Source organism: Macaca thibetana, chromosome 3 (assembly GCF_024542745.1).
Source record: "Macaca thibetana thibetana isolate TM-01 chromosome 3, ASM2454274v1, whole genome shotgun sequence".
NCBI classification, from domain to species: domain Eukaryota; kingdom Metazoa; phylum Chordata; class Mammalia; order Primates; family Cercopithecidae; genus Macaca; species Macaca thibetana.
In genome coordinates this window covers 125542716-125568733 of record NC_065580.1, presented here as the reverse complement: position 1 = coordinate 125568733, position 26018 = coordinate 125542716, and the positions used below count along the sequence as shown (strand labels likewise).

The 26018-nt window shown below is 44.8% G+C and overlaps 1 protein-coding gene and 1 long non-coding RNA gene across 2 annotated transcripts in view; one reads left to right on the top strand and one right to left on the bottom strand.

The window, feature by feature from the left end:
* The window catches only part of SEC61G (SEC61 translocon subunit gamma), a 679333-nt gene that overhangs the window by 63548 nt on the left and 589767 nt on the right, over nucleotides 1-26018 (top strand). The window lies entirely within an intron of this gene.
* Nucleotides 558-25298, bottom strand: LOC126950276 (uncharacterized). The gene is made up of 4 exons (XR_007724133.1): nucleotides 25050-25298; nucleotides 16733-16791; nucleotides 2680-2798; nucleotides 558-634 (listed from the first exon to the last, which is right to left on the bottom strand). It is a non-coding gene; the product is annotated as an uncharacterized LOC126950276 (long non-coding RNA).

The window sequence follows — 26018 nt, the reverse complement described above, 5'->3', positions numbered from 1 at the left end:
AGTCAACGGGAAGACTTGTACATGAATGTTCATGGCAGCATTACTAATAGCAGCCAAAAAGGGTAAACAATACACACATTCCTCAATTGATGAATGGAAAAATAAAATGTGACACTGTATGTCTCTACAAGAGAATATTATTCAACACTGAAAAGGAATGAAGTATTGATACTTGCTATGACATGGATGAATGTTGAAAACATACTAGACAAGGAAGCCAGTCAGAAAATGGTAAATATCGTCTGATCCTATTTATATGAAATGTCCAGAATAAGCAAATTCATAGCAACAGAAAGCAGCTTAGGAGTTACCAGGGGCTGGGAGAGGGAAGAGATGGGGAGTGACTTATTAACGAGTCAGGATTTTCCTTTAGGAATGATAATGTTCTGGAACTAGGTAATAGTGACTGCTGCACAACATTGTGAACAAAATGCTACTGAATTGTACACCATAAAATATTTAAAATGGTGGATTTTATGTTATGTTTATTTTATCACATAAAAGGGAATGCAGTATTGATACATGTGATAACATCGATGAACCTTGAAAACACTGTGTTAAGTGAAAGAAGCCAGTCACGGAAGATCACACATTGCATGATTGCATTTCTATGAAATGTCCAGAATAGGCTAATCTATTAAGACAGAAAAACAGTCAATATCAGGAGCTGATGGGAGGAGGTTGGGAACCGAAGGCTAGGAGGTATGGGGTTTCTTTTTGTAGTGATGAAAATTATCTACAATGGATTATGGTGATAGTTGCACAACTCTGTGAATACACTGGAAGCCACTGAATTTGTGCACTGTAAAGGAATGAAGTATATGGTATGTGAATTATATCTCATTAAAGCTGTTACACATACACTTGAATCAAGGGACTGATGACCAGTACCTAGATAGCAGGGTGCCATGATCTGCCTATCAAACAATACAGGGAGAAAAAATGAATGATCTAGCTTGTATAATACCACATGAGGTGGAGAGACTCAAAACACCTGGGCTCCACACTGGGACATAAATTTTTTACTAATTAGAGGACACAAAAGAAGGCTTTGGATGTGAGCATTGGATGCTTCCCTCAAATGTGCTGTGACTTGTCCCCATGAGACTTAGTGTGCTGGGCAGAGGAAGAAAGAGAGAAGGATAAAGAGAAACAGACATGGATGGCATAATGTCACTCTAGGCTCTTCCTCAACAATGTCCAAGTTCTTCTCCCATCCCTGGGATTGGCCAAGTCTGGCAATGTCAACTGGATGGGGTGCCCCAAGCCCTATGGGACATACAAGGGTTCATTCCCAATTCTTCCCTTTGGAGAACTCTCCAACCCTCTACATTCTAGCCTACAGATACCCCAGGAGCTCTAGGACTTGTATCTCTGGAGTTTTGCTGGGGTATCTGTGGCTGGAACTTGTGGGGTTTTCCAGGAGAGTGCCCCAGAGAGAGATTAAGCCACAAGAATGGTGCTGTCACAATGACTTGGGGTGATTCAAATTGTTTATGTAAATAGCCATCCTGCGAAACATTATTTGTACCAGGCCCTACACAGCCCAGGGTTTGCTTTTCCCGACTTCAGAAATAATGCCGGTGGGGAAGGAAGAAGAGCATGTTTACCCCAGTTGCTCTGTCACAGTCAAAGCCCTGCTGGTTCTAAACCCCTCAGTAACTGTCTCCCTCCCTCCTATGTGATGCCTGGCATTAGGAGCATCAAAGGCGCTTACTGTGTGGGAGTTCATGGGTCCCAGTGGTGACGAGGAGGCTTCGAGGGGAAGCAGCAAGTGGGCAGCCACAGCTGTGCTTTAAATCAGGTGGATTTAATTATTTTCAGCAAGTCAAATTAAACATTTGCTTGCTTGCCTACTGCTTATTTATATTTTTCCTGATTATAAGTGTTTATGTGTTTATAAAGAAGTATTTGAAAAAGATAGAAAGGCACAAGAAGCAAATAGAAGACATCCGTAATTCTACCAATTTGACACAACCTCCTGTTGATATTGGATGTTCAGACGATTCACAATATCAAGGAGAATTCCTACTGGAAAAAGGCCACCGAAAATAAATTCAGTTATATTGGGATGGAAATCTCATCATCAATTGTTTGATAGAGACTGTATCATAAAAAGTTAAACTAAAAATTGTGAAAAATACATTGTTTATGTTATATTTCACATAAGGTGTTAGTAAGTGCAGCTACATTCTAATTCCTAGAATGAATAAAGATGAGCTCAGTGTGTTCTTTGGCATAATTGTATGGCAGCATAAGACGTCTTTGACTTCACACTTGAGCTGCACATTTTAAGACTATTGTGCAAAGTATATGAGGCCTTTAAAAGTTTTTCTAAAGCCCTCTCAATTCTTTGATATTAAATTTTTTTTCTTTTGCTGCCTATTTTTTTTTGTTATCCTATTTAATTTATTTTCTCTTCTTCAGGCAAAGGCTTCAGTTTGTGTCACTATTTGCATTTCCATCAGTGAGCACAATTTTTTAGGCAGTTCAAAACCAGGAGTAGACACCTGGGGGCTTGTAACAATTTCAGGAGTGAGGGTCAACATAAGGGCCCGGTGCAAGGCATGCAGTCATGATGGCTGGGTACCGTGACGATCCTGGGTTCTGAGGGATACTTGGACTCCACTTGACGGCACTGAAGTTGCTGGAAGCAAGCCTCCTTTATAAACTGCTTACCAGAGCTGCATGCTGCATCTCCTGGATAGAGTTTCCCTTTCAACTGTTCCCTCTCAGGCTTCGATTCCCATGTGGGCTGCTCCTTCCTCAGACAAACTTGTCTGAGAATACAGATCAACCTGCAAAACAGCAGATTCCCAAGACATCTCTCCTGAGCAAGCCTTTGCTGATTTTTCTTCTTGCCAGCAACATTTTGCACCTTATGCATACAAACAATCTTGGCTTTTTTTTTTTTTTTTTTTTTTTTTTGAGATGGAGTTTCACTCTTGTTGCCCAGGCTGGAGTGCAATGGCACAATCTCAGCTCACTGCAACCTGTGCCTCCCAGGTTCAAGTGATTCTCTTGCCTCAGCCTCTCAAGTGGCTGGGATTACAGGCATGTGCCACCATGCCTGGCTAGTTTTTTTTTAGAAACAGGGTTTCACCATGTTGGTCAGGCTGGCCTTGAACTCCTGACCTCAGGTAATCCACCCGCCTTGGCCTCCCAAAGTGCTGAGGTTACAGGCGTGAGCCACCGTGCCCGGCCTGAATAGTTCTTCTCTTGAGACACAGGGTATAAGAAAAATATTTTTATCTTTTTTCACCTAGATAAAAGTTCTTCAGACATGAGTCTATGAATACATGAAATTTTGTCATATTTGCACAGTCACTACAGACTTTGATTTTGTATTCTGGTGGAGAGCCTGGGAAAAATTTCTTTCCATCCTGTTTGAGAACTACTTTGTATGAGCATTTGTTTAATAAGACCTCTGCCTTCCACTAAATGTAACCATTTGTCTTCCAAATAAAAAACACCATGCTACTCTTAAAAAAAAAAAACAAAACTAAAATTTATACAGAACCCAAAAGGACCTCAAATTACCAAAGCAATCCTGAGGGAGAAAAAAAAGTCAAAAGCATCACACTACCTGACTTCAAAATGTACTACAAAGTGTAGTAACCAAAACAGCATGTTCTGGCATAAGAAGAGATACCTAGACCAACGGGATAGAATAGAGAAACTAGAAATAAATCCACACATTTACAGTCAACTGATTTTTGACAAAGGCACGAAGAACACTCACTGGGGAAAGGACAGTCTCTCCAATAAATAATGCTGGAAAAAGTGAATAGCTACTGCAGAAGAATGAAACTAGACCCCTACCTCTTGACATATACAAAAATAAATTCAAAATAAATTGAAAACTTAAATATGAGACCTGAAACTGTGAAACTACCAGAAGAAAACATAGGGGAAACACTTCAGAACATTGGTCTTGGTGGAGATTTATGGAAAAGACCTCAAAAGCAAAGGCAACAAAGAAAAAACGACCAACCAAGCAAAGAGACAACCAGCAGAGTAGGGGAAAATATTTGCAAACTATTCATCTGACAGGAGATTTATATCCAGAATATATGTTGAACTCAACAGCCAAAGACAACATAATCCAATTTTAAGATGGATAAAAGATCTGGATAGACATTTTTCAAAAGAAGACATGCAAATGGCCAACTGGTATATGAAAAAATGCTCAACATCACTAATCATCAGGGAACTGCAAATCAAAACCTCAGTGAGATACAATCTCACTCCAGTTAGAATAGCTATTACCAAAAAGTAAAAGAAAATAGCATGCTGGTGAGGATGCAGAGAAAAGGGAGCTTTTATAAGTGTATACATCGTTGGTGAGAATGTAAATTGGTACAGCCATTATGGAAAACAGTATGGAGATTCCTCAAAAAACTAAAAATATACCTACCATGTGATCCAGCAATCCCACTACTGGGTATATATTTAAAGAAAATGAAATCAGAATGTCAGAGACATCTGCACTTCCATGTTTGTTGGAGCACTATTTACAATAGCCAAGATACGGCCCCACACTCTGTCTATCAACAAATAGATAAAGAAAATATGGTACATATACACAATGAAATACTATTCAGCCGCCAAAAAAAGATCAAAATCCTGTCATTCAGGATGGACAAGCATGGACAAGTTTTGTGGACGCTGTGTTAAGTAAACTATCCAGGCACAGAAAGACAAATACTGCATTTTCTCACTTCTATGTGGAAGCTAAAAAAGTTGATCTCAGGAGGATGGAGAGTAAAATAGTGGTTACCAGAGGCTGAGAAGTGTGGAGGAGATGGGAAGAAGTTTGTTAACAGATATAAAATTACAGCTGGATGGGAGAAATAAGTTCTAGTGGTCTATACAGAACTGTAGGATGACTCTACTTGACAACAATTTAGTGCACATTTGCAAACAGTTTGAAGAGCAGATTTTGAATGTTCCCAACACAAAGAAATGATAAATGTTTGAGGTGATGAATATGTGAATTACACTGATTTGATCATTATACATTGTATATACATGTGTCAAAATATAACACTGTACTTGTTAAGTATATGTTATTATATGTCAATTTAAAAATTTTGAAAACTAAAAGCAATAAACAAATCATAACTAAAACTAAAATAAAACAGGGTAGCTGTTTCTTCACTGGAGTATATGTTTCTTTAACTCCATGTCCTTCATGCTATTTTCTCCTGGTACAAGCAGGATTCATTCACATTAAATTTTTGTTTTGAATTAAGTCTACCATATTTTACTTGTATTTTGAATTCCATAGGAAATATTTCAGCCGGGCGCAGTAGCTCACACCTGTAATCCCAGCACTTTGGGAGGCTAAGGTGGGCAGATCCCGAGGTCGGGAGATTGAGACCATCCTGGCTAACACGGTGAAACCCCGTTTCTACTAAAAATACAAAAACTTAGCCAGGCATAGTGGCGCACGCCTGTAGTCCCAGCTACTCAGGAGGCTGAGGCAGGAGAATAGCTTGAATCCGGGGGACAGAGGTCGCAGTGAGCCAATATTGCACCACTGCACTCCAGCCTGGGCGACAGAGCGAGACTCCACCTCAAAAAAAAAAAAAAAGGAATATTTCGGTAACTTCTGCCAGTGGATCTCTAGACTGTGAAGATGTTGGGGACAGAAGATGGGGACAGAAGCTCAGGTGGGAGGGAAGAGTGAGTGCAAACCAATTTCAAATATACTCAGTTTATTAATTTTTTCCCACATGGTGATTATCTTTACTTCCCTGCAAATATGGGGCTCTTAATAAATTTATGTACTTCTTTTTCAATATTTTTTCTGTTCATGTATATTTGCAAATTTGTGGTCATAGTATATACACATACACATAGTATATATGTATATACTATGACCTACACATAGTATAGATACACATATATAATATGACCCCAAATTTGCAAATATACATGTACAGGAAAAATATTGGAAAAGAAATACATAATAAATAAATAAGAAGTACATACAATAGCATATATATGCTATTAAAAGTTACATTTGTTATATCTTCCCAATGTATTGATGCTTGCATCATTGTGAAATGTCTCTAGAAATATTGCTTGACTCAAAGTCTATTTTGTCTGATATTGTGACTGCCACTTCAGCTTTCTAATGTTTTCTACATAGCCTGTCTTTTTTCACCTTTGACTTTCAATCATTGTGTCCTTTGCATTTAAAGTGTGTCTTGGCTGGGCATGGTGGCTTACGCCTGTAATCCCAGCACTTTGGGAGGCCGAGGTGGGCGGATCATGAGGTTAGGAATTTGAGACCAGCCTGACCAATATGGTGAAACCCCATCTCTAAAAAAAATACAAAAATTAGCCGGGCGTGGTGGTGTGCTCCTGTAATCCCAGCTACTCAGGAGGCTGAGGCAAGATAATCGCTTGAACCTGGGAGGCAGAGGTTGCAGTGAGCCGAGATGCACTGCCACTGCACTCTAGCGTGGGCGACAGAGCAAGACTCCATCTTAAATAAATAAAGAAATAAAAATAAAGTATGTCTCTTGTAAGACTTGAGTTCTAGTTCTGGTTTCTTTGCCTACTTTGGGACAATTCTTTGACTTCTCAATCTATTTGTATTGCCGTATATAAATAAAGGATATTGGACTAGATCAATTCAATCACATATTGTCAAACAACTGCTCTGTCCTTGGTACTGTGCAAAATGTGCTAGGGGCTATCACAGTGAATATACTCAATATACATATAGTGTATACTCAGTATACATATAGCTCAATGCCTTTAACTAGTTGCAATTAGAAAACAAACATTTAGTGGAGCTCTTTGCTAGACTTTAATTAAATTGCCAGATCCACTGTTGTTTCCCATTATCTTTGTAAACATACTGAAAATAAGTGGTGGGCAGATTATTAGGATCTAATATGGCATACCAAGAAGTTTGTACTTTATTATGTATTGTATGAAATAAACTACTGAAACTTATAAAAAAATAAAAGTGTGTCGCTTATATGCCTTGCTGTTGTATCCATTCTCAACCATTTAATTGGAATGTTTAGTCCATTTAGGTTTAGTATAATTATGGATATGAATGGATTTAGGTATAAAATTTTGTTGTTTTTGTCTTCTCTACTTTTTGTTATTCTGCTCCTCCTTTTCTGCCTTCTTTTGGGTTAACTGAATTTTTTTTTTTTTTTTTTTTTGGTATTCCATTTTAATTTCCCCCATAGGCTTTTTAGCTATGCCTCTATGTGTTTTTTGTTAGCTTGTTTTTTGACAGAGTTTCTCACCTTGGCATCATTGACATTTTAAACTAGATAATTCCTTACTGTGAGGAGCTGTCCATGCCTTGTAGGATAGTTAGCAGCATTACTGGCTTTTACCCTCTAGATGCTGGTAACATGTCCTCTCCTCTAAATCCGCCACCCAACAGTTGTGACAATAAGAAAAAAAAAGTCTTCGGATATCTTTTGCCAAATGTTGCCCTGGAGAGAAAAATCACCATCAGATGAGAACCAATGCCTGAGGATTACAGCATGCATCTTTAGTTTAACATGGTCTACTCAAGTTAATGTTGTCCTCTTTCACATAAAATAAAGGCATATAGGCTGGGCACGGTGGCTCATGCCTGTAATCGCAGCACTTTGGGAGGTCAAAGCGGCTGGATCACAAGGTCAGGAGTTTGAGACCAGCCTGGCTGACATGGTGAAACCCTGTCTCTACTAAAAATACAAAAATTAGCTGGGCGTGGTGGCGGGTGCCTGTAATCCCAGCTACTTGGGAGGCTGAGGCAGGAGAATCACTTTAACCCAGGAGGTGGAGGTTGCAGTGAGCCAAGATTGCGCCACTGTGCTCTACCCCGGTTGACAGAGCAAGACTCCATCTCAAATAAATAAACAAATAAATAAATAAAATAAAGGCATATAGCTTAATATACACCTCCTATAAACTGCATTATTGTTAGCATATACATAACATCTACCTGTTATAAACATCACAGTGCACTGTTATAATCTTTAAACATGTCTTTTTTTTCTTTTTTTAAGACAGAGTTTCCCTCTTGTTGCCCAGACTGGAGTGCAATGGAGCGATCTTGGCTCACTGCAACCTCGGCCTCCCGGGTTCAAGGAATTCTCCTGCCTCAGTCTCCTGAGTAGCTGGGATTACAGGCATGCACTACCATGCCTGGCTAATTTTTGTATTTTTAGTACAGACAGGGTTTCTCAATATTGGTCAGGCTGGTCTCAAACTCCCAAACTCAGGTGATCTGCCTGCCTTGGCCTCCCAAAGTACTGAGATTACAGGCATGCTGGGATTACCTCACCCAGCCTAAACATGTCTTCTAAAGAAATTAATAAAATAAAAAAGAATTCCAAACCTGGGTGTCTCCTTGACAGAGATCTTGTCTCTGCCCAAACTCTAGATAGGCTCCTCTCAGTTGTTTTTGGACTAAGACCTGTCCTTGGGCCTTGTCCTCAAGAGCTCAGTTGTAGCAAGAATCTCAAGTCAGTTTACTGTCACCTTCAATAGCTGATCAAATTCCTCATTCTCCACCAACTTCCTGGTGACCTCTGATCACCCTGGCCTGCCTTCAGTAGGAGTTCTGTTAGACCTCTGTAACCAGAACCCCCTTGCCCATGATGTTTCTTCTTAATACTTTTCCACCCACTGACCTCCACCCTGCTCCTTGGCTCTGTAAACCAAAAGGTATCAGAGACAAGGCTCAATCAATTTAAAAGTTTATTCTGCTAAGTTTAAGGATATGCGTGTGACACAGCCTCAGGAGGTCCTGACAGTATGTGCCAAGGTGGTTTGGCTAATGCTTGGTTTGATACATTTTAGGGAGACATAAGACATCAGTCAATACATGGAAGATGTACACTTGTTCTGTCCGGAAAGGCAGGACAACTCAAAGTAGAGAAGGGGGTTGCTTCTAGGTTATAGGTGGATTCAAAGAAGATTTCCTGATTGGTAATTGGTTGAAACAGTTTATCTAAAGACCTGGAGTGTCTGGGTTAAGAGAAGGGATGTGGAGACCAAGGTTCTTATGCAGATGAAGGATCCTGGTAGCAGGCTTCAGAGACTAGATTACAAATGTTTCTTATCAGACTAAAAAAGCCGCCAGACTCTTTGTTAATTCTCTCCTGGATCAGGACAAAGACCTGGAAAGGGAAGGGGATTCCCTACAGAATGTAGATTTTTCCCTACAAGAGACAGCTTTGCAGGGCCATTTCAAGATATGTCGAAGAAATATATTTTACGGTAAAATACTTCAATATCTTTCATGGCTTGCTGTGGGTCAGCTGATGCTATACTAGAGACAGGCTGGGATTTGGTATCTTGTTGCCACAAAAAGTATTAAGATCTCTGTTTTAATGTTAATGCTGGTCAGTTGTGCCTGAATTCCAAAGGGAGGAAGGTAATAGGCACGTCAAATCCCCCCTTCCCTTCATGGCCTGAACTGCATTTTCAGGTTAACTTTGGAATGCCCTTGGCTAAGAAGAGGGGTTCATTCAGATAGTTGGGGGGCTTATAATTTTAATTTTTAGTTTACAGCTGTAAATTCACGCTTGTCTTTGCTGTATTCAGACTTGAGCCCAGTTCTATTCTGAGGCTCCTTTCCCCTATTGCAGTAGTTCCTGAATAAAATCTTTACTGCTTTAACTACTGTCGAACTCTTGTTTCTCTTCAACAACCTGCAGTAGGAAGTAGATGAAATATCTGTTCTTTTAGTTTTCATTTGTTACTTTTTTGCTGACCCTACAGGGATCTTCCCTGTGTTTATGTAGAGAGGACTAAGTTCTGAATTTTTATCTTGCCCAAATTCCTATCTAAGGGGTCTAGGGAGTCATGCCCTATAAACCATAAATTCTCATCAGATGGGTTTTGCCCCTATATATTGTTACTTACTTTTCAGTCTGACTCTGGCATAACATCATGAAACAAGAAAAAAATATTTAACCCCAAAATATATTTTCTTGCCATACCTTAAAATTGCCCTGCAATGTCTCTTGTGGGAAAAATCTACATCCTATAGATAATCCCTTTTCCCCTTTGTTTTCCTTCCTTCCTTTCCAGATCCAGGAGATAATCAACTAAGAGCCAGGCACCCTTTTAGGTCCAATAAGAAATATTTTACAACCTGTTGTCTCTCTGAAATCTGCTATCTGAGAGATTTCTTTGTACTATAAAACTTGGTCTCCACAATCCTCTCTTTTTTTTTTTTTTTTTTTTTTTAGATGGAGTGTTACTCTGTCACCCAGGCTGGGGTGCAGTGATGCAATCGTGGCTCACTGCAAACCCTGCCTCCTGGGTTCAAGCAATTCTGCTTCAGCCTCCTGAGTAGCTGGGATTACCGGCATGTGCCACCATGCCCGGCTATTTTTTTTTTTTTTTTTTTTTTTTTTTTTGAGACAGAGTCTTGCTCTGTCACCCAGGCTGGAGTGCAGCGGTGCAATCTCAGCTCACTCAACCTCCACCTCCCGGGTTCAAGCAATTCTCCTGCCTCAGCCTCCCGAGTAGCTGGGATTACAGGTGTACACCACCACACATGGCTAATTATTGTATTTTTATTAGAGACAGGGTTTCACTGCCCAAGCTGGTCTCAAACTCCTGACCTCAGGTGATCTGCCTGCCTCGGTCTCCCAAAGTGCTGAGATTATAGGCATGAACCACTGAGCCTGGCCCACAATCCTGTATCTTTTTCTTTTTTTTTTTTTTGAGATGGAGTCTTGCTATGTCACCCAGGCTGGAGTGCAGTGGCACAATCTCGGCTCACTGCAAGCTCCGCCTCATGGGTTTACCCCATTCTCCTGCCTCAGCCTCCCGAGTAGCTGGGACTACAGGTGCCCACCACCACGCCCGGCTAATTTTTTGTATTTTTAGTAGAGACGGGGTTTCACTGTGTTAGCCAGGATGGTCTCGATCTCCTGAACTCGTGATCCGCCCGCCTCTTCCTCCCAAAGTGCTGGGATTACAGGCATGAGCCACCGTGCCCAGCCAGAACCAAACCAATGTATTTCTTAAATGTATTTGATTGATGTCTCATGCCTCCCTAAAACTGTAAAACCAAGCTGTACCCCGACCACCTTGGGCACATGATCTCAGGACCTCCTGAGGGCTGTGTCATGGGCCATGGTCACTCATATTTGGCCGGAATAAATCTCTTCAAATATTTTACAGAGTTTGACTCTTTTCGTTGACTGTAGTTTATCAAGTCAGCCCAGAATTTAGGTGGAGTTTATAATCAGATGTAAGGGTTTCTCCCCTCTGTGGTTTTCTCCTTTCCAGGATTTCTTCGTGACTTTCCAGCTGTTCTGCCAGTCTAAATTTTGTCATCTGACACATCAAGCCAGTAAGACTGAGGTTTCCAGCTGCACTGAGCTCTCTGTGAACTGGAGAGGACCTGCAGGCCAAATGCTGCGTATGGCAAATCTTACGCAGTGTGGTTCCTGATTCTCATGGCCTGATTCCACTCTAGTTACTGCCTGCTTTTGGTCATGCTCCAATGCCTGTAATCAACCTAAAATAATAATAATGATGATAATAATAAAAAGGTCAGACTCTTGTTTAAATCGAGTTTATTCAAGTGCAAAGATTGAGGACAGGCCATCCAGGAAGCCCAAATTTCAGAGAATGGAAGTCAGTGCTCCAGAGTGTAGAAGTTTGGGATCATTTACATGACAAAGCTTAGGGCGCTTTAACAGAATTTCAATATCTTTCTATGGAAGACTTAATGTGTAGTTAAAGTACAATGATATGATTAGTGTAGGTAGTATGTTTCTTTCAGGGAAAGGTATATTTAACATTCCACCCTGAAGATGTGACTGTCATGGGGTGTTGGGCGCCATCTGGTCTGAGTTAGGAACTGGACAATAAAGATAGTTAATCTATAACAAAGATCAGTGATTGGAAGGGGGAAAGTCTGGTCTCTGGTCTCTCCTAGGCATTTACAGGGCAACAGCAATGAGGAAGAGAGTTAAGCTATAATCTAAGAAGCAACATTGCAAACATGCTACTGTCTCCAGAGCTTAATCTCCTTCCTCGGCAAAATACATTTAGAAGGTCTTGAAATTTTATTTCACACTATACATTTTTTGTCTTTTGACCTATTATATTCAAATTTTGTCAGTGTTATCTAGCAATAAATCGTGAATGTTTTTCTGTCAGTAAATACTCTTTTGTAACATAATTTTATTGGCTTCATATGCCATTGTATGATCTACGAGAATTTATTTTACCTATTGTTAGACATATAAGTGTTTCTGTTTGTTTTAGTAAATAATGAAAAGCAAGAAGATCTCAATAGCTACCAGGTGGCTGCCAACTGCCCGTGCGGAGTAACACTGCCCTGCATGACTGTGGGCAGCTGTTCACTCTGGACTGTGCAGGAGGCATTCCTGGGAGCACGGCTGAGGATGTGTGTGGTGCTCCCTGTGCTGCACCATCCTAGGCCATGGCTAGCAGCCCCTGGGACCCTATCAGGGAAAAAGAGGACATGAAGTGCTTGTGTGACCAGAAAGGGGTCCCAGTCCAGACCCCAAGGAGGGTTCTTGGATCTCCGCAATAAAGAATTCCAGGTGTGTCTATAGAGTAATGGGAAAGCAAACTTATTAAGAAAGTAGAGGAATAAAACAATGGCTACTTCATAGGCAGAGCAGTCCCGAGGGCTTCTGGACTTTTTTTTTTCTTTCTTTCTTTCTTTTATCCACAGTCTCACTCTGTTGCCCAGGCTGGAGTGCAGTGGTGGGATCTCGGCTCACTACAACTGCCGCCTCCTGGGTTCAAGCGATTCTTCCGCCTCAGTCACCTGAGTAGCTGGGACTACAAGCACGTGCCACCATGCCCAGCTGGTTAATTTTGTATTTTTAGTAGAGAAAGAGTTTCACCATGTTGGCCAGGCTGGTCTCGAACTCCTGACCTCAGGTGATCTGCCTGCCTTGGACTCCTGAAATGCTGGGATTACAGGCGTTATCCACTGAGCCTGGCCTGAATGGCCATTTTTATGGTTATTTTTTGGTTATATGCTAAACAAAGGGTGGATTATTCATGAGTTTTCCAGGAAAGGGGTGGGAAATTCCTGGAACTGAGGGCTCCTCCCCTTTTCAGACCATATAGGGTACCTTTCAGATGTTGCCATGGCATCTGTAAACTATCATGGCACCTGTAAACTTTCATGGCACTGAAGAGAGTGTCTTGTAGCATGCTAATGCATTATCATTAGCATGCAGTGAGCAGTGGGGAATGACCAGAAGTCACTCTTGGTTTTGGTGGGGTCTGGCTGGCTTCTTTACCACAACCTGTTTTATAAGCAAGGTCTTTGGGACCTGTATCTTGTGGCAACCTCCTGTCTCATCCTGTGACTTAGAATGCCTAACTTTCTGGGAATGCAGACCAAAAGGTCTCAGCCTTATTTCACCCAGCGCTGTTCAAGATGGAGTCACTGTGTTTCAAACACCTCTGATACTTATAGGATCCCAGTGAAAACGTGAGTTGAAGACTCAGAACCAAATAATTTCTTGTTAACATGGAAATTAGTAGTCATGCCCTAATTATTTGTCACAAATAGTCTATCTAAACCTGGTGTTGCTGAGGGAAGCATGGATTACATGCATTTCTTTTTTTTTTTTTTTTTTTGAGACGGAGTCTCGCTCTGTCGCCCAGGCTGGAGTGCAGTGGCCGGATCTCAGCTCACTGCAAGCTCCGCCTCCCGGGTTCACACCATTCTCCTGCCTCAGCCTCCCAAGTAGCTGGGACTACAGGCGCCCGCCACCTCGCCCGGCTAGTTTTTTGTATTTTTTAGTAGAGACGGGGTTTCACCATGTTAACCAGGATGGTCTCGATCTCCCGACCTCGTGATCCGCCCGTCTTGGCCTCCCAAAGTGCTGGGATTACAGGCTTGAGCCACCGCACCCGGCCAGGATTACATGCATTTCTTTTTCTATTCATTTCTGCTTTGTGCCTAGGTGCTATTGATGAAAAGAGTCAAACTCTGTAAAATATTTTAAGAGATTTATTCTGAGACAAATATGAGGGACCATGGCCCACGACACAGCCCTCAGGAGGTCCTGAGAATAAGTGCCCAAGGTGGCCAGGGCACAGCTTGGTTTTGTGTGTTTTAGGAAGGTGTGAGACATCAATCAGATATATTTAAGAAATACATTGGTTTGGTTTAGAAAGGTGGGACAAAAGCTAGGGCTCCCAGGCTATAGGTAAATTTAAACATTTTCTGGTTGACAATTGGTTGAGGTTGTCTGAAGACCTGCGATAGATAGAAAGGAATGTTCAGGTTAAAGATAAAGGATTGTGGAGACCAAGTTTTATTGTGCAGAGGAGGCTCTTACATAGCTGACTTTAGAGACAGAGGGTTGTAAATTGTTTTTTATGGAACTTAAAAGGGTGCCTGGCTCTTAGTTGATTATCTCCTGGATCTGGAAAGGAAGGAAGAAAAACAAAGGGGGAAGGGGCTTCTGCATAGAATGTGGATTCTTCCCACAAGACATTTTGCAGGGCAATTTTAAGGTATGGCAAGGAAATATATTTCGTGGTTAAATGTTTTTTTCCTTGTCTCATAATGTCATGCCAGAGTCAGACTGAAAAGTAAGTCACAATATATAGGGTCCAATAAAATCCATCTGATGAGAATTTATGGTTTGTAGGGCATGACTCCCTAGGCCCCTTAGGCAGGAATTTGGGCAAGATAAAAAATCAGAGCTTAGTGCTCAGTGCTTTTGTCCCTTTGATCCCTTTCCCATGTCCGATCATACTGGCCCCTTCTTCCTCCACTGCTCTCAGTACTTGCTGCAGTCAATTGGCAGACATTGTGTAAGCCTCCCTGCACAGAGACGGCAGCTTGGCAACAGGGTGTTTGCAAAAACTTGCCTAGAAGAGGAGAATATGCTTTACCGCTGATTTAAATTTAGGAAAACCCTCCCGCTGGGTAGAGCTCGTGTTAGAAGAGAAGGCATCTCCACGATAAATCACATAGTTACAGTTTCTTTGCTGACCTGGATATTTTAGAGATTCTTAGTTAGGTTGAAAACCCATTAGATATAATGAGACAAAAAAATTATTTACACTCCTTTCTAGGATAACATTTTGACTGAAATTTTATACATAGGATTATAAAAATAAAAATAAAATCCTGTCTGTTGGAAGGAAAGAAATAAAGAGAAAGAAAGAAAACAAAACAGAAAGAGAAATAGAAAGAAAAGAGAGAAGGGAGGAAGGAATGAGGGGAAAGGAGAGGAAGAAAAGAAGGCCTGAAAAGAAGGGAAGGAAAAAACGAAGGGAGGGAAGTAACTCCCATGGACTCCTGGAGTTACTGAGCCCTGTCTTCTGGGTGGGGCCAGCTGGGGTCCCATAAGAAAAACCCTCCATGTGCTGCTGTCTTTTCGAATGAGTGTTGATATTGCATTCTTATGAGAGACCACAGTTTTAGAACGTTAATCCCTCATAGACACAGTTTTAGATCTTTTATCTCTCCATCTGTCAGCAAAAGAACTGGCAAGGGTAGTGGTGAGTCATACGATGATAATTTCTTCTAGTGTTGTGTCATTTCCCTGGCAATATGAACACCACAGACATTCTATCTGCTTGGGCAAAAAGTTTCTCTTTATGGCATTTTATTATTATTTTTAGTAAATGTTACATACCCAGAATGAGTTTTTAGGAAGAACTGAGGATTAACTGAGATTGACTTCATCTATACTGGGTCCTGTCAAATGTGGATTTACCCTCCTTCTAGTACCTGGGTAACAAAATCAAAGATAGTGAAATAGCTTGAAACAACCAATCAGATTAATAAAGTAACATGCAAAAGAAAAGTGATAGGTTGGCCACCATGGATCTCACATATGTAAAATTTATTGTGGCCGGGGGTGGTGGCTCACACCTGTAATCCCAATATTTTTGGAGGCTGAGGCGGGCAGATCACCTGTGATCAGGAGTTCGAGACCAGCCTGGCCAACGTGGTAAAACCCTGTCTCTACTAAACATACAAAAATTAGCTGGGCATGGTGGTGGGCACCTGTAATCCCAGCTACTTAGGAGGCTGAGGCAGAAGAATAGCTTGAACCTGGGAGGTGGAGGTTGCAGTGAGCCGAGATTGCACCACTGCACTCCAGCCTGGATGACAAAGTGAGACTCCATCTCAAAAAAATAAATAAATAAAATTTATTGTTACCACCACCAAGAGGGTACCCATGGCTTTTTTGGGTTCACAGATTCTTCAGACATTTTACCATCTAACACCAACATAATACCTGCTGGTATCACTGAAGTGGGTAGCACGGAGGAGCAAGGCTAGCTAAGGTTGTACATCATGACAAGGCATTATTTAAATCTGAAAAAATACTCCCATAAGTTTGCAAAACCTTTTCCCATCACCATAACAACCTACACCTTTGGACAAGCTGTGGGAACATAATTAAAAGACATGAAGATTGAGCTTACTAGTTTGATTTTGTCCTGATTCCTGAAATATTTATCCTTAGGAACTTCAGCCATAACTACTTCTTGCTATCTTTTGCATTTTGTGATATGTAGCACTGAGAAACATACCAGGGGCTCCTGGTATGTTTTCAAAAAGGCATCCTACATGCCCTCTTCAGGTCTAGTATCAGTCTATAAGTTAAATGCCCTCATTATATAAAATCCAATGCCTCCCATGGGGTCAGGTGGAGTCATTAAGAGTGTTGGCTCTGGAGTCAGACTGCCTGGTCTGCAGAGCAGCTCTGTCACTTACCAGTGGTGTGAATAACCTTGGGCAAGTTACTTCAACACTCCATACCTCAGTTTCTTTATCTGTAAAATAATAATATTAGTAATGGTTAAATGAGATAAGACATTTGAAACCCAGTAGGGTGCTCAGTATATCACAAATGCTCAATAAATTATAGTTAGTGATATTATTAGTATATTATGCAAACTGTTTCCTGCAACTTTTTTTTTTTTGCTACTTTCAGACATTAAAGCAATCCAAATCTTTTTTTTTTTTTTTTTTTTTTTTTTTTTTTTGAGGCAGAGTTTTGCTCTTGTTGCCTAGGCTGGAGTGCAATGACGCCATCTTGGATCACTGCAACCTCTGCCCCCCCAGTTCAAGCGATTCTCCTGCCTTAGCCTCCTGAGTAGCTGGGATTACAGGCACCCACCACCACGCTCGGCTAATTTTTTGTATTTTTAGTAGAGTCAGGGTTTGACATATTGGCCAGGCTGGTCTCGAACTCCTGACCTCAGGTGATCTGCCCGCCTTGGCCTCCCAAAAAGCAATCCAAATCTTAATGTAGTCCTATTACGGTTAGTGCTCTTTAACAATGAAGAATTGTTGCCTATCTCAAAGCCATAAAAATATTTTCACATGCTATCCTCAGGAAGCTTTATTATTTTACCTTTCACATTTACATCTATAACCTACCAGGAATTATTTATGTGCACAGCATGAAGAGGGGATAATTTTCATTTTTTCCAGTTGACTATCCAACTGGCCCAGCATTATTGCCTTTACTCATCATTCTGTACTGCCGACTTTTTCATAAGTCAAGTATGTGTACCCAGGGGAGTCTGTTTCTGTTCTGAATTGTTTCCTTTGGTCCATTTGTCTGCACTTACCCCAATACTGTTTCAACTGTTGTACTTTTACACTTAGTCTTGAAGTTGGGTGGAAAATTCCCACAACTTGGTTCTTTTACTTCAAGATTATCTTGGCTATACTAGGTCATTTGCAATTCCACATACATGTCCAAATCCACTTGTCAGTTTCCAAAAAAAAGGGAGGAAAAAAAAAAACCTTCTGGGATTCTGATTGGGATTGTTTTGACTCTACAGATCATTTTTGGGAAAACTGGCATTCTTATAATACTAAGTCTTCCAATTATATGTTTATTTAGAACTTTTAAGTTTTGTTTCAATACTGCTTTGTGGCTTTCTGTGTAGCGGTTTTGCATATCATGCATTAAATTTACTCTCAGGCATTTGAATTTTTGAGGCTGTTTGTAATTGTTTGTTGCTAGTGAATAAAAATACAATTTGTTTATGGACTAAAAAAGACACCACTTCTGAGTGTAAAGGTGAGCCACAGGCTGGGAGGAGATATTGGCAGCACCTTATACTGACCAAGGCTTTTATCTAGAATGTATACAGCTCCTATTAAAGAGGAGAAAACAACACAGTGGAAAAAAATGGGGAAGAGTCCTGAAGTGATTCTAAGGGAGGAGACCACCCCTCATATTGTCTTATGCCCAATTTCTGCCTCCAAAGAAAGAATAAGTAAAAACTAAAAGGCAGAAATGAAATCCACAAGCAGACAGCTCAGGGCCACACCCTGGGCCTGGTAGTTAAAGATTGACCCCTGACCTAATCGGTTATTTGCATAAAATAGGCACTGTGAAGATCCCTGTCTGTTGTGGGAGGACAGGGACCCCGAACAGAGGGACCAGCTGCAGCTATGGCAGAAGAACATAATTTGTGAAGATTTCATGGGTATTTATTAGTTCCCCAAATTAATACTTTTATAATTTGTTACGCCTGTCTTTACTGCAATCTCTAAACATAAATTGTGAAGATTTCATGGACATTTATCACTTCCCCAATCAATACTCTTATAATTTCCTATGCCTGTCTTTAACCTCTTAATCCCATCATCTTTGTAAGCTGAGGACGTATGTTGCCTCAGGACCCTGTGGTGATTGCATTAACTGCACAAATTGTTCGTAAAGCGTGTGTGTTTGAACAATATGAAATCTGGGCACCTTGAAAAAAGAACGGGATAACAGTGATGTTCAGGGAACAAGGGAGATAACCATTAGGTCTGATTGCCTGGGAGCTGGGCAGGACAGAGTCATATTTCTCTTATTGCCAAAAAGTGGTAAGAGAAATATTGCTGAATTCTTTCTCCAGGAAGGAATATTAATAATCAACAGCCCTGGGAAAAGAATACATTCCCAGGGGCAGGCCTCTAAAATGGCTGCTCTGGGAGTGTCTGCCTCATGCAGACGTTGCATAAGTGTCTGAAGCGTCTTAGGCACTGGAGCGGAAGTGAGGGCCTGGCTGGAGCCTGGGGCCGGTGGAAGGGTCTCCAGGCTACTCTAAACGCTGGTCAGAGAAGGCAGAGGGCTGCAGGTTGTGGGGCTGAGGGGCGGAGACGGCCTAGGGCTGCGGGGCTGGAGGCTGTGGAGCTGGGGGCGGGGACACATGCCAGAGGCCAGGGCAGGGCGCAGGCTGGGCTGGGCTGGGCGGGTCTGCTGGGCGTCCCGTTCTCAGCTGCTCTGGGCTGCCTGGCGCCCTGGCCTAGTGGAGATGTATGGCGCTGTTTTGGAAGAGGCCTAGGGTGGGAGGAGAGGCGGGCAGGCAGGTGGACGGGTGCCAGTGCTTGGTCTTCTGGGACCTTCCAGATTGCCTGATGCATGCAGGCACCGTGCCCCCACGGGAGCTGTGCTGTACACGCAGCTCTGGGTGATGTGTCCCAGGTGGTCGACTGTGAGGCTCTCCAGGGAGCACTTGTAGGGGAGACCTAGGCACTGAGGAGAGCAGGGACTCATCCACCTGTCTGCTGCAGAAACCCTTTGAGGTCACAGGTCACTCTCCAGGCAGTGCGGGTGACAATGGTGTTGGTGCCGAGTGGAACACGTTCAGCAGGATGGCCTGCAGCTGACGCTAATGTCGGTGAGAAAGCCATGGGTCTTGACAAAGGTGTCGCGCACCATGTGCAAGGCTGTATGGCCATGGTTACCGGGCCAGCTCCAGGCCCTGGGTGGTGCAGGGCGTCCAACAGTCCAGGGCGTGGGTCCCAGTGGGGAGGTGTCCCCCAGAGCTTTCTCAAACCTCCTCACGAAGCCCTCCAGGCACTCTTCCCGCCAGCAGGTGAGCTCAGCGACCTGATGGTGCCACACAGCCATGGGTCTCTCAGCCGCCCCCAGTGGCAGCAACTCCTCCTCGCGGACATAGCGCTGGAGGAGGACACTCGGGACTCAGTGCCTCGGGACAGCAGGTTCCGCAGGAGTCGTCCTTGGGCCTTGGGCCGTGAAGAAGACTGAGCAGTTGGTGTGGGATGGAGAGCCGTTCTGGAGCTGGGCCTGGGTTAGCATGAGCTCTTCCAAGGGCTGCACAGGGCGGCCCAGTTCAGGTTCCCTACCGGGGGCTGCTCCAGTACCTGCACGAGAAGCTGGCCCCAGGGGCCAGCCTGCCCACCAACTCCGCTTCCTGGGACACATCCTGCGGCTCCGGGGCTTCACAGGTGGCTGAGCTCGGGGAGGGTGTTCGTGGCAGTTTGGGTAGAGGTTCTCCCTGGGGTTGCTGGTCTCAGGTCATTGTTTCCTCATTCAGCGACTTCTCCACAGCCTCCTGGTTGGAGGCGCAGAACCTGAAACACTTCTGGATGAACAGGTTGAGACGGCACTGGCGGATGACAGTGGCGACTTCACCCCTAAACTCTTCGGGGATAATGGGTCTCTTTACATTCTGTAAGGATAGACTGTGGGCGAGTCACTTAGGGGTGATGGTGGTGGTGGTCTTGGATGCCATCCTCAACCACCTGCGGGTCTCAAGCAGCTGGCTGAGGGGCTCGGGGCCTCATTGGGGGTCTGGCTGCCGCTCACCACGAGGGTCTTCTTGGCACCTGTAAGGGCTGCAGCCAAGCTGGTTTTGGGGCATGGATGATCCTCTTGGAGGGAGGAAGGCATCTCCGCCAGCCTGGGGGCAGCCAGCAGCCAGCTCACCTACTTCCCCTGCACCTGCTGGGCCCGCAGGTAACCAACTAACTCCTGTGCCAGTGCACAGGTGGGGCACCACAGGACTCCTTGTCTAGGGCTCTGCCTCGGGCCTTCCTGGGAAAGATGAGATCATCCTCTTCTGAACAGAGTGGTCAGACCCGAAGTTCTCTTCCTTGGGGGGCTGAGGGCCAGTCAACCTTTGTCCTCCGTGTTGATGCTAGTGGACTCGTTGAAGATCCACAGGCACGCCACCAGGGGGTCTGAGTGAAGTCCACCTCATTCTCTAGGGCTGAGTAGTCCACATCCTGCCCGTGATGGAGGAATAAGAGGAAGAGTAGGGTGGGCCAGGGAGTGGGGCAGGGAGTCCTTGAGCCGCTTGGACAGTCCCTGAGCCTCCCCGAAGCCCAGGCTGGAGACTGAGTCTAAGAGCCAGCTGAGGCTGGGAGGGCAGGGGCCCACACCCTCAGCGCCACAGATTCTGGGGCCTCGTCCTCACTCTTGTCTCCAAGGAGATCATGGTGGCTCAAGACATGCTTCTTCAGCTTGGGGCATCTTTCGAGGCATCCAGCAAGCAGGCCTTCTACTCCACCAGCAGGGGCCTTCGTGCACTTCCTGTCTGGGAGGGTTGGGGGAGCAAATGGACTTCAGTGGCCGAAAATGGCTGCTTCTTGGTCCCTTCCCCCGCTCTACCTTGCGGCAGGGGCTGCTGGCCTGCAGGCCCTTCTTGTCCACACCGGGCATCTCCCGGGGCCGCCCTCAACCCTTGTCCTTGGTCTTGTCCTCCTTTTGGGCACCATCTTTACGACTGCGGTCCCGCTTTTCTTCCTCGGGTTTCCCTTCCTTGAGGCAGCCACCATCCTGCCAGGCCAGGCCTGGGGAATCGCGTGTGGGCGGGGACTCCCCAGCAGCCCGAGGTCCCCCACATGGAGCTGCAGGGCTGTCTCCTTGTTCTCCTGCAGGCCCTGTCCTCAGCCTCCAGATCCTCCCTGGAGGAAGGCTGCCTGGTGGCCTGGCTCTTGGGGCTGGCCCTGGCTTTGAGCAGGGCTGGCCATGGTGGGCTCCTTGGCGGCATTGCAGCCACCAGAGAGGTGGCAGGGCTTTTTGAGAGCAGAGTAGAGGGCTTACTGCCGGGGGAGCCCAGGGCCGCCTGGTGGCCCGTTGCTCCCGAGAGCTGGCCGGGCTGAGGTGCCAGGCCAAGTAGTTGGAGAGCGGCCCGGAGTTGTCTATCACCTAGATGCCACTGGGGACAGGGCAGCTGTGCTGTGGGGGCTGGCTCATGGCCTTGAGGACCCACTCCATGGCATCGCATCCCCTGTGCCTCTGCCTTGACCCCTGTTCAGGGAGGCCAGCAAGTGCTTGCTGCCAGGCTCGGCAGGGACTTACAGGCCACAGATGCCAGGGCTGTAGTCACAGGCCAGCAGGAAGGTGTCCTGACCCAGGCCCACTGTGTCACCAGTGTTCTTGCAGTTGTCTTCAGCAGCTCCCCTCACAGCGCATGGCCTCCATGGACCAGCCCCAGCCCCAGCCCCCGCCCCAGCCTCAGCCCCAGCTCCATCCCCAGCACTCAGCTCCAACCCCAGCCCCAGCTCCAGCTCCAACCCCAGTCCCAGCCCCGTCTCCAGCCCCAGCCCCATCTCCAGCTCCAGCCCCAGCTCCAGCCTCAGCTCCAGTCCAGGCTAGGGCCCTCCCCCAGGCCCAGGCTCCTTTCTCCCTCTGGGCGAGGTTGGGATGGGGCTTGGGCAGCTGGGGGTTATAGGGGTCATAACCCATGTCAGAAGTGGCTGTAGGACAGTGGGCAGGGTCCCCGGGAGCCCCAGAGCAGTAGGGACAGTTCATGGTCCAGAAGAAGCCAGTGGAGCAGAGGAGCGTGGTCTGTCCCACGGCCTCTCGGCGCCTCACAGACCCATAATTTATTTTGTAAACTGTATGACAGTAGCTACTAGAGCTAAATTTACACGTATCTTATAATCCACAGTTCTATTTCTAAGTATGGATGCAGCAAAAATGCATGCACATACCAAAAAACACACGTGGGAATATTCACAGCATCATTATTTGTAAAGCCTCAAACTGAAAACACCAAAATATCCATCAATTTTAGGACAGTAAATAAACTGTAGTATAAACATGTGTGATGTAGCTGGAAAATGATTCCCACAAAGACATGAGGTCCTAATCCCTGTGATACAGGAGGTGGAAATAAATTATTTAGGTTGACAGGGTGAAAGAGTCCCTGACAAAAACTTACCTTTTAACAAAAAGCAGCTTAGAAATTACTTTCTTTTAAAAAACACACAGTTTAAAGAAATTGCTTTTTTTTTCTAACAAAGAGCAGTCTGGAAGATTGGGCTATAAAACATGAATAAGCACTTCGACACAGAGGGGGAGCTTTCTGAGTAATCACCAAACTCCACATAAACACAATGAGTGCCGGGCGCGGTGGCTCAAGCCTGTAATCCCAGCACTTTGGGAGGCCGAGACGGGCGGATCACGAGGTCGGGAGATCGAGACCATCCTGGCTAACATGGTGAAACCCCGTCTCTACTAAAAAATACAAAAAACTAGCCGGGCGAGGTGGCGGGCGCCTGTAGTCCCAGCTACTCGGGAGGCTGAGGCAGGAGAATGGCGTATACCCGGGAGGCGGAGCTTGCAGTGAGCTGAGATCCGGCCACTGCACTCCAGCCTGGGCGACAGAGCATGACTCCGTCTCAAAAAAAAAAAAAAAAAAAAAACAAAACACAATGAGTCCCAGTAAAAACAGTGGGCCTTAATGAGCATATTCCTTTCCCTATTTTGGGCACACTAAGCTAGGGAAGCTGAAAGCTTGCATGGATAAAGGCTAGCAGCTTGCCAATAGACTTGGGGCTTGGTGTGTTCAACATGGAGGCTCCATTTCCCCCCACCCTTTTTTTTGTTACCACAAAAACTAGGTAACGGCCAGGCGCCGTGGCTCATGCCTGTAATCCCAGCACTTTGGGAGGCCGAGGCGGATGAATCACCTGAGGTTGGGAGTTGAGACCAGCCTGCCCAACATGGAGAAAGCCCGTCTCTACTAAAAATACAAAATTAGCTGGGCGTGGTGGCACATGCCTGTAATCCCAGCTACTCAGGAGGCTGAGGCAGGAGAATCGCTTGAACCCGGGAGGTGGAGGTTGTGGTGAGCCTAGATCGTGCCATTACACTCCGTCGTGGGCACCAAGAGTGAAACTGTGTCTCAAAAAAGCAAAACAAAACAAAAACCAGGCAACATGGCACCAACCATGTTAAAAAAAATCCATTGCATAATAAAATATTGGGGTGGGGCAGCCAGCTTCTTCCCACACTATGCAAATGGCACACCTGGTTCAACCAATCTTTCATGCCCTATGTAAATTAAACACCGCCTCCTCAAGCTCACCTATAAAATCATCTGCATTTCACCTTGGAAGTGGCAGCCCATTTCTCCAGGACCTCTCTCTCTGCAGCAGGGAGAGCTCTTTTTCCTTGGCCTGTTAAACTTTCACTCTAAACCTCAGTCATAGGGTCTTCACAGCTGTGACTGAGCTAAAGATCCTGAGAGAGGGAGATGATCCTGGATTATCCAGAGGGGCCCTGAATGCCCAAAATGCAATCACATGTGTCCTTATAAGAGGGAGCTGGAAGGAGATTTAATACAGAAGAGGAGATGGCAATGTGGCCAAGGAAGCAGAGATTGGCCACAAGACAAGGGCTGCTGGCAGCTCCCAGAAGCTCCTGGAAGTGAGGACTCTCTCTTAAAGCCCCTGGACAACTGTGGCCCTGCTGGGACCCTGGTTAGGGCCCAGTGATACTGACTTCACGTTTCTGCTCTCCAGAACTGTGAGAAAATAAATCTCCATTGTTTTAAGCAGCTGAGGTTGTAGTAATATGTTATAGCAAACATAGAAAACATACACCATGCAGTGGCGTGTAAATAATAAATAGGCCAGGCATGGTGGCTCACGCCTGTAACCCCAGCCCTTTGGGAGGCTGAGGTGGGTGGATCACCAGGTCAGGAGATTGAGACCATCCTGGCTAACATGGTGAAACCCCATCTCCACTAAAAATACAAAAAATTAGCCGGGCGTGGTGGCACACGCTTGTAGTCCCAGCTACTTGGGAGGCTGAGGCAGGAGAATCACTTGAACCCGGGAGGTGGAGGTTGCAGTGAGCCGAGATCGCACCACTGCACTCCAGCCTGGGTGACAGAGCAAAACTCCATCTCAAAAAAAAATAAAAAAATAAAAAAGTAAAAATAAAAAATCAACTAAAAATAAATGAAGTACTCTACACACAGCGCAGATGAATCTGAAAACAGTCACATTGAATGAAAGAAAGGAGAGTCAAAAGAGAACCTACCATGTGATTCCAGTGACTCAAGGTTCGAAGTAGTCCAAACTCATCTTTGTGACTCAAGGTTTGAGGTAGTCCAAACTCATCTTTGTTATTAGAAGTCAGGATGGTGGTCACCTTCCAGAGAGGAGCAGCGACCGGGAGGGGCATGAGAGCTCTCTGGGGCTTTGGTAACGTTCAGTCATTTAGGTGCAGGGCTGTGCTCACTTTGTGATGGTTCGTTGGACTGTGGTCTTACCATTTGTGCACTTTCTGTGTTTCCCTTCAACAAAAATTTATTAAAAAAAAAAAAGCCTGAAGGAAATCTGCTGCAGTCATATTTGATGCAATCCCTGGAGTGGGAACAGGGCTACCATCTGCTCCTTTATTACCCTCTGCCCTCCCCTTCTGGGTCTACTTGGCTTGGATTGTTTCGGTTTGGTGCTGGTTGGTGGCTTCTGTGTTTTGCTGTGTAAATGTAGATGGTGTATGTGTTTTGTGGGGAGGGACAGTGTTCAGCTTCCCCCCTAACCTACCCTTTATCACAGAATATCCCCTCAAAAAGGGGCTGCTGTGTCTCCCTTTAGGCACACAGTAATCCACATCTACAACATCTCTTCAGTGTGGGGCTTGCCGTGTCTGGCCCTGTGCCCTCCTCCAGCATCTGCTCTTCATACTGTGGTGGCTTATGCCCTCAGAGCTTCCAAGACCTGGGACAGATGAAGAAGCAAATCCCTCCTGCTCTTGGGCACACCCCACAGCGGACCCTTCTCATCATGCTGGCCTGGGTTCCTCTAGTGAACTTTCCCACTTGCAGAAAGGATCATCCAGGTAGAAAGAGGCCAGTCCTTCTTCCAGGCACCTGCAGTCTCCATAAATGATTCCTCTAGCTCCCCTCTCCTCTCTTGGCTTTAAGTAAGTGGGTGAGAGAAGCACCTCTTTCTTTTCCATAGAAGGAGAAGAGAGAAGCCTCTCACTACCAAACTGGGCAAAACC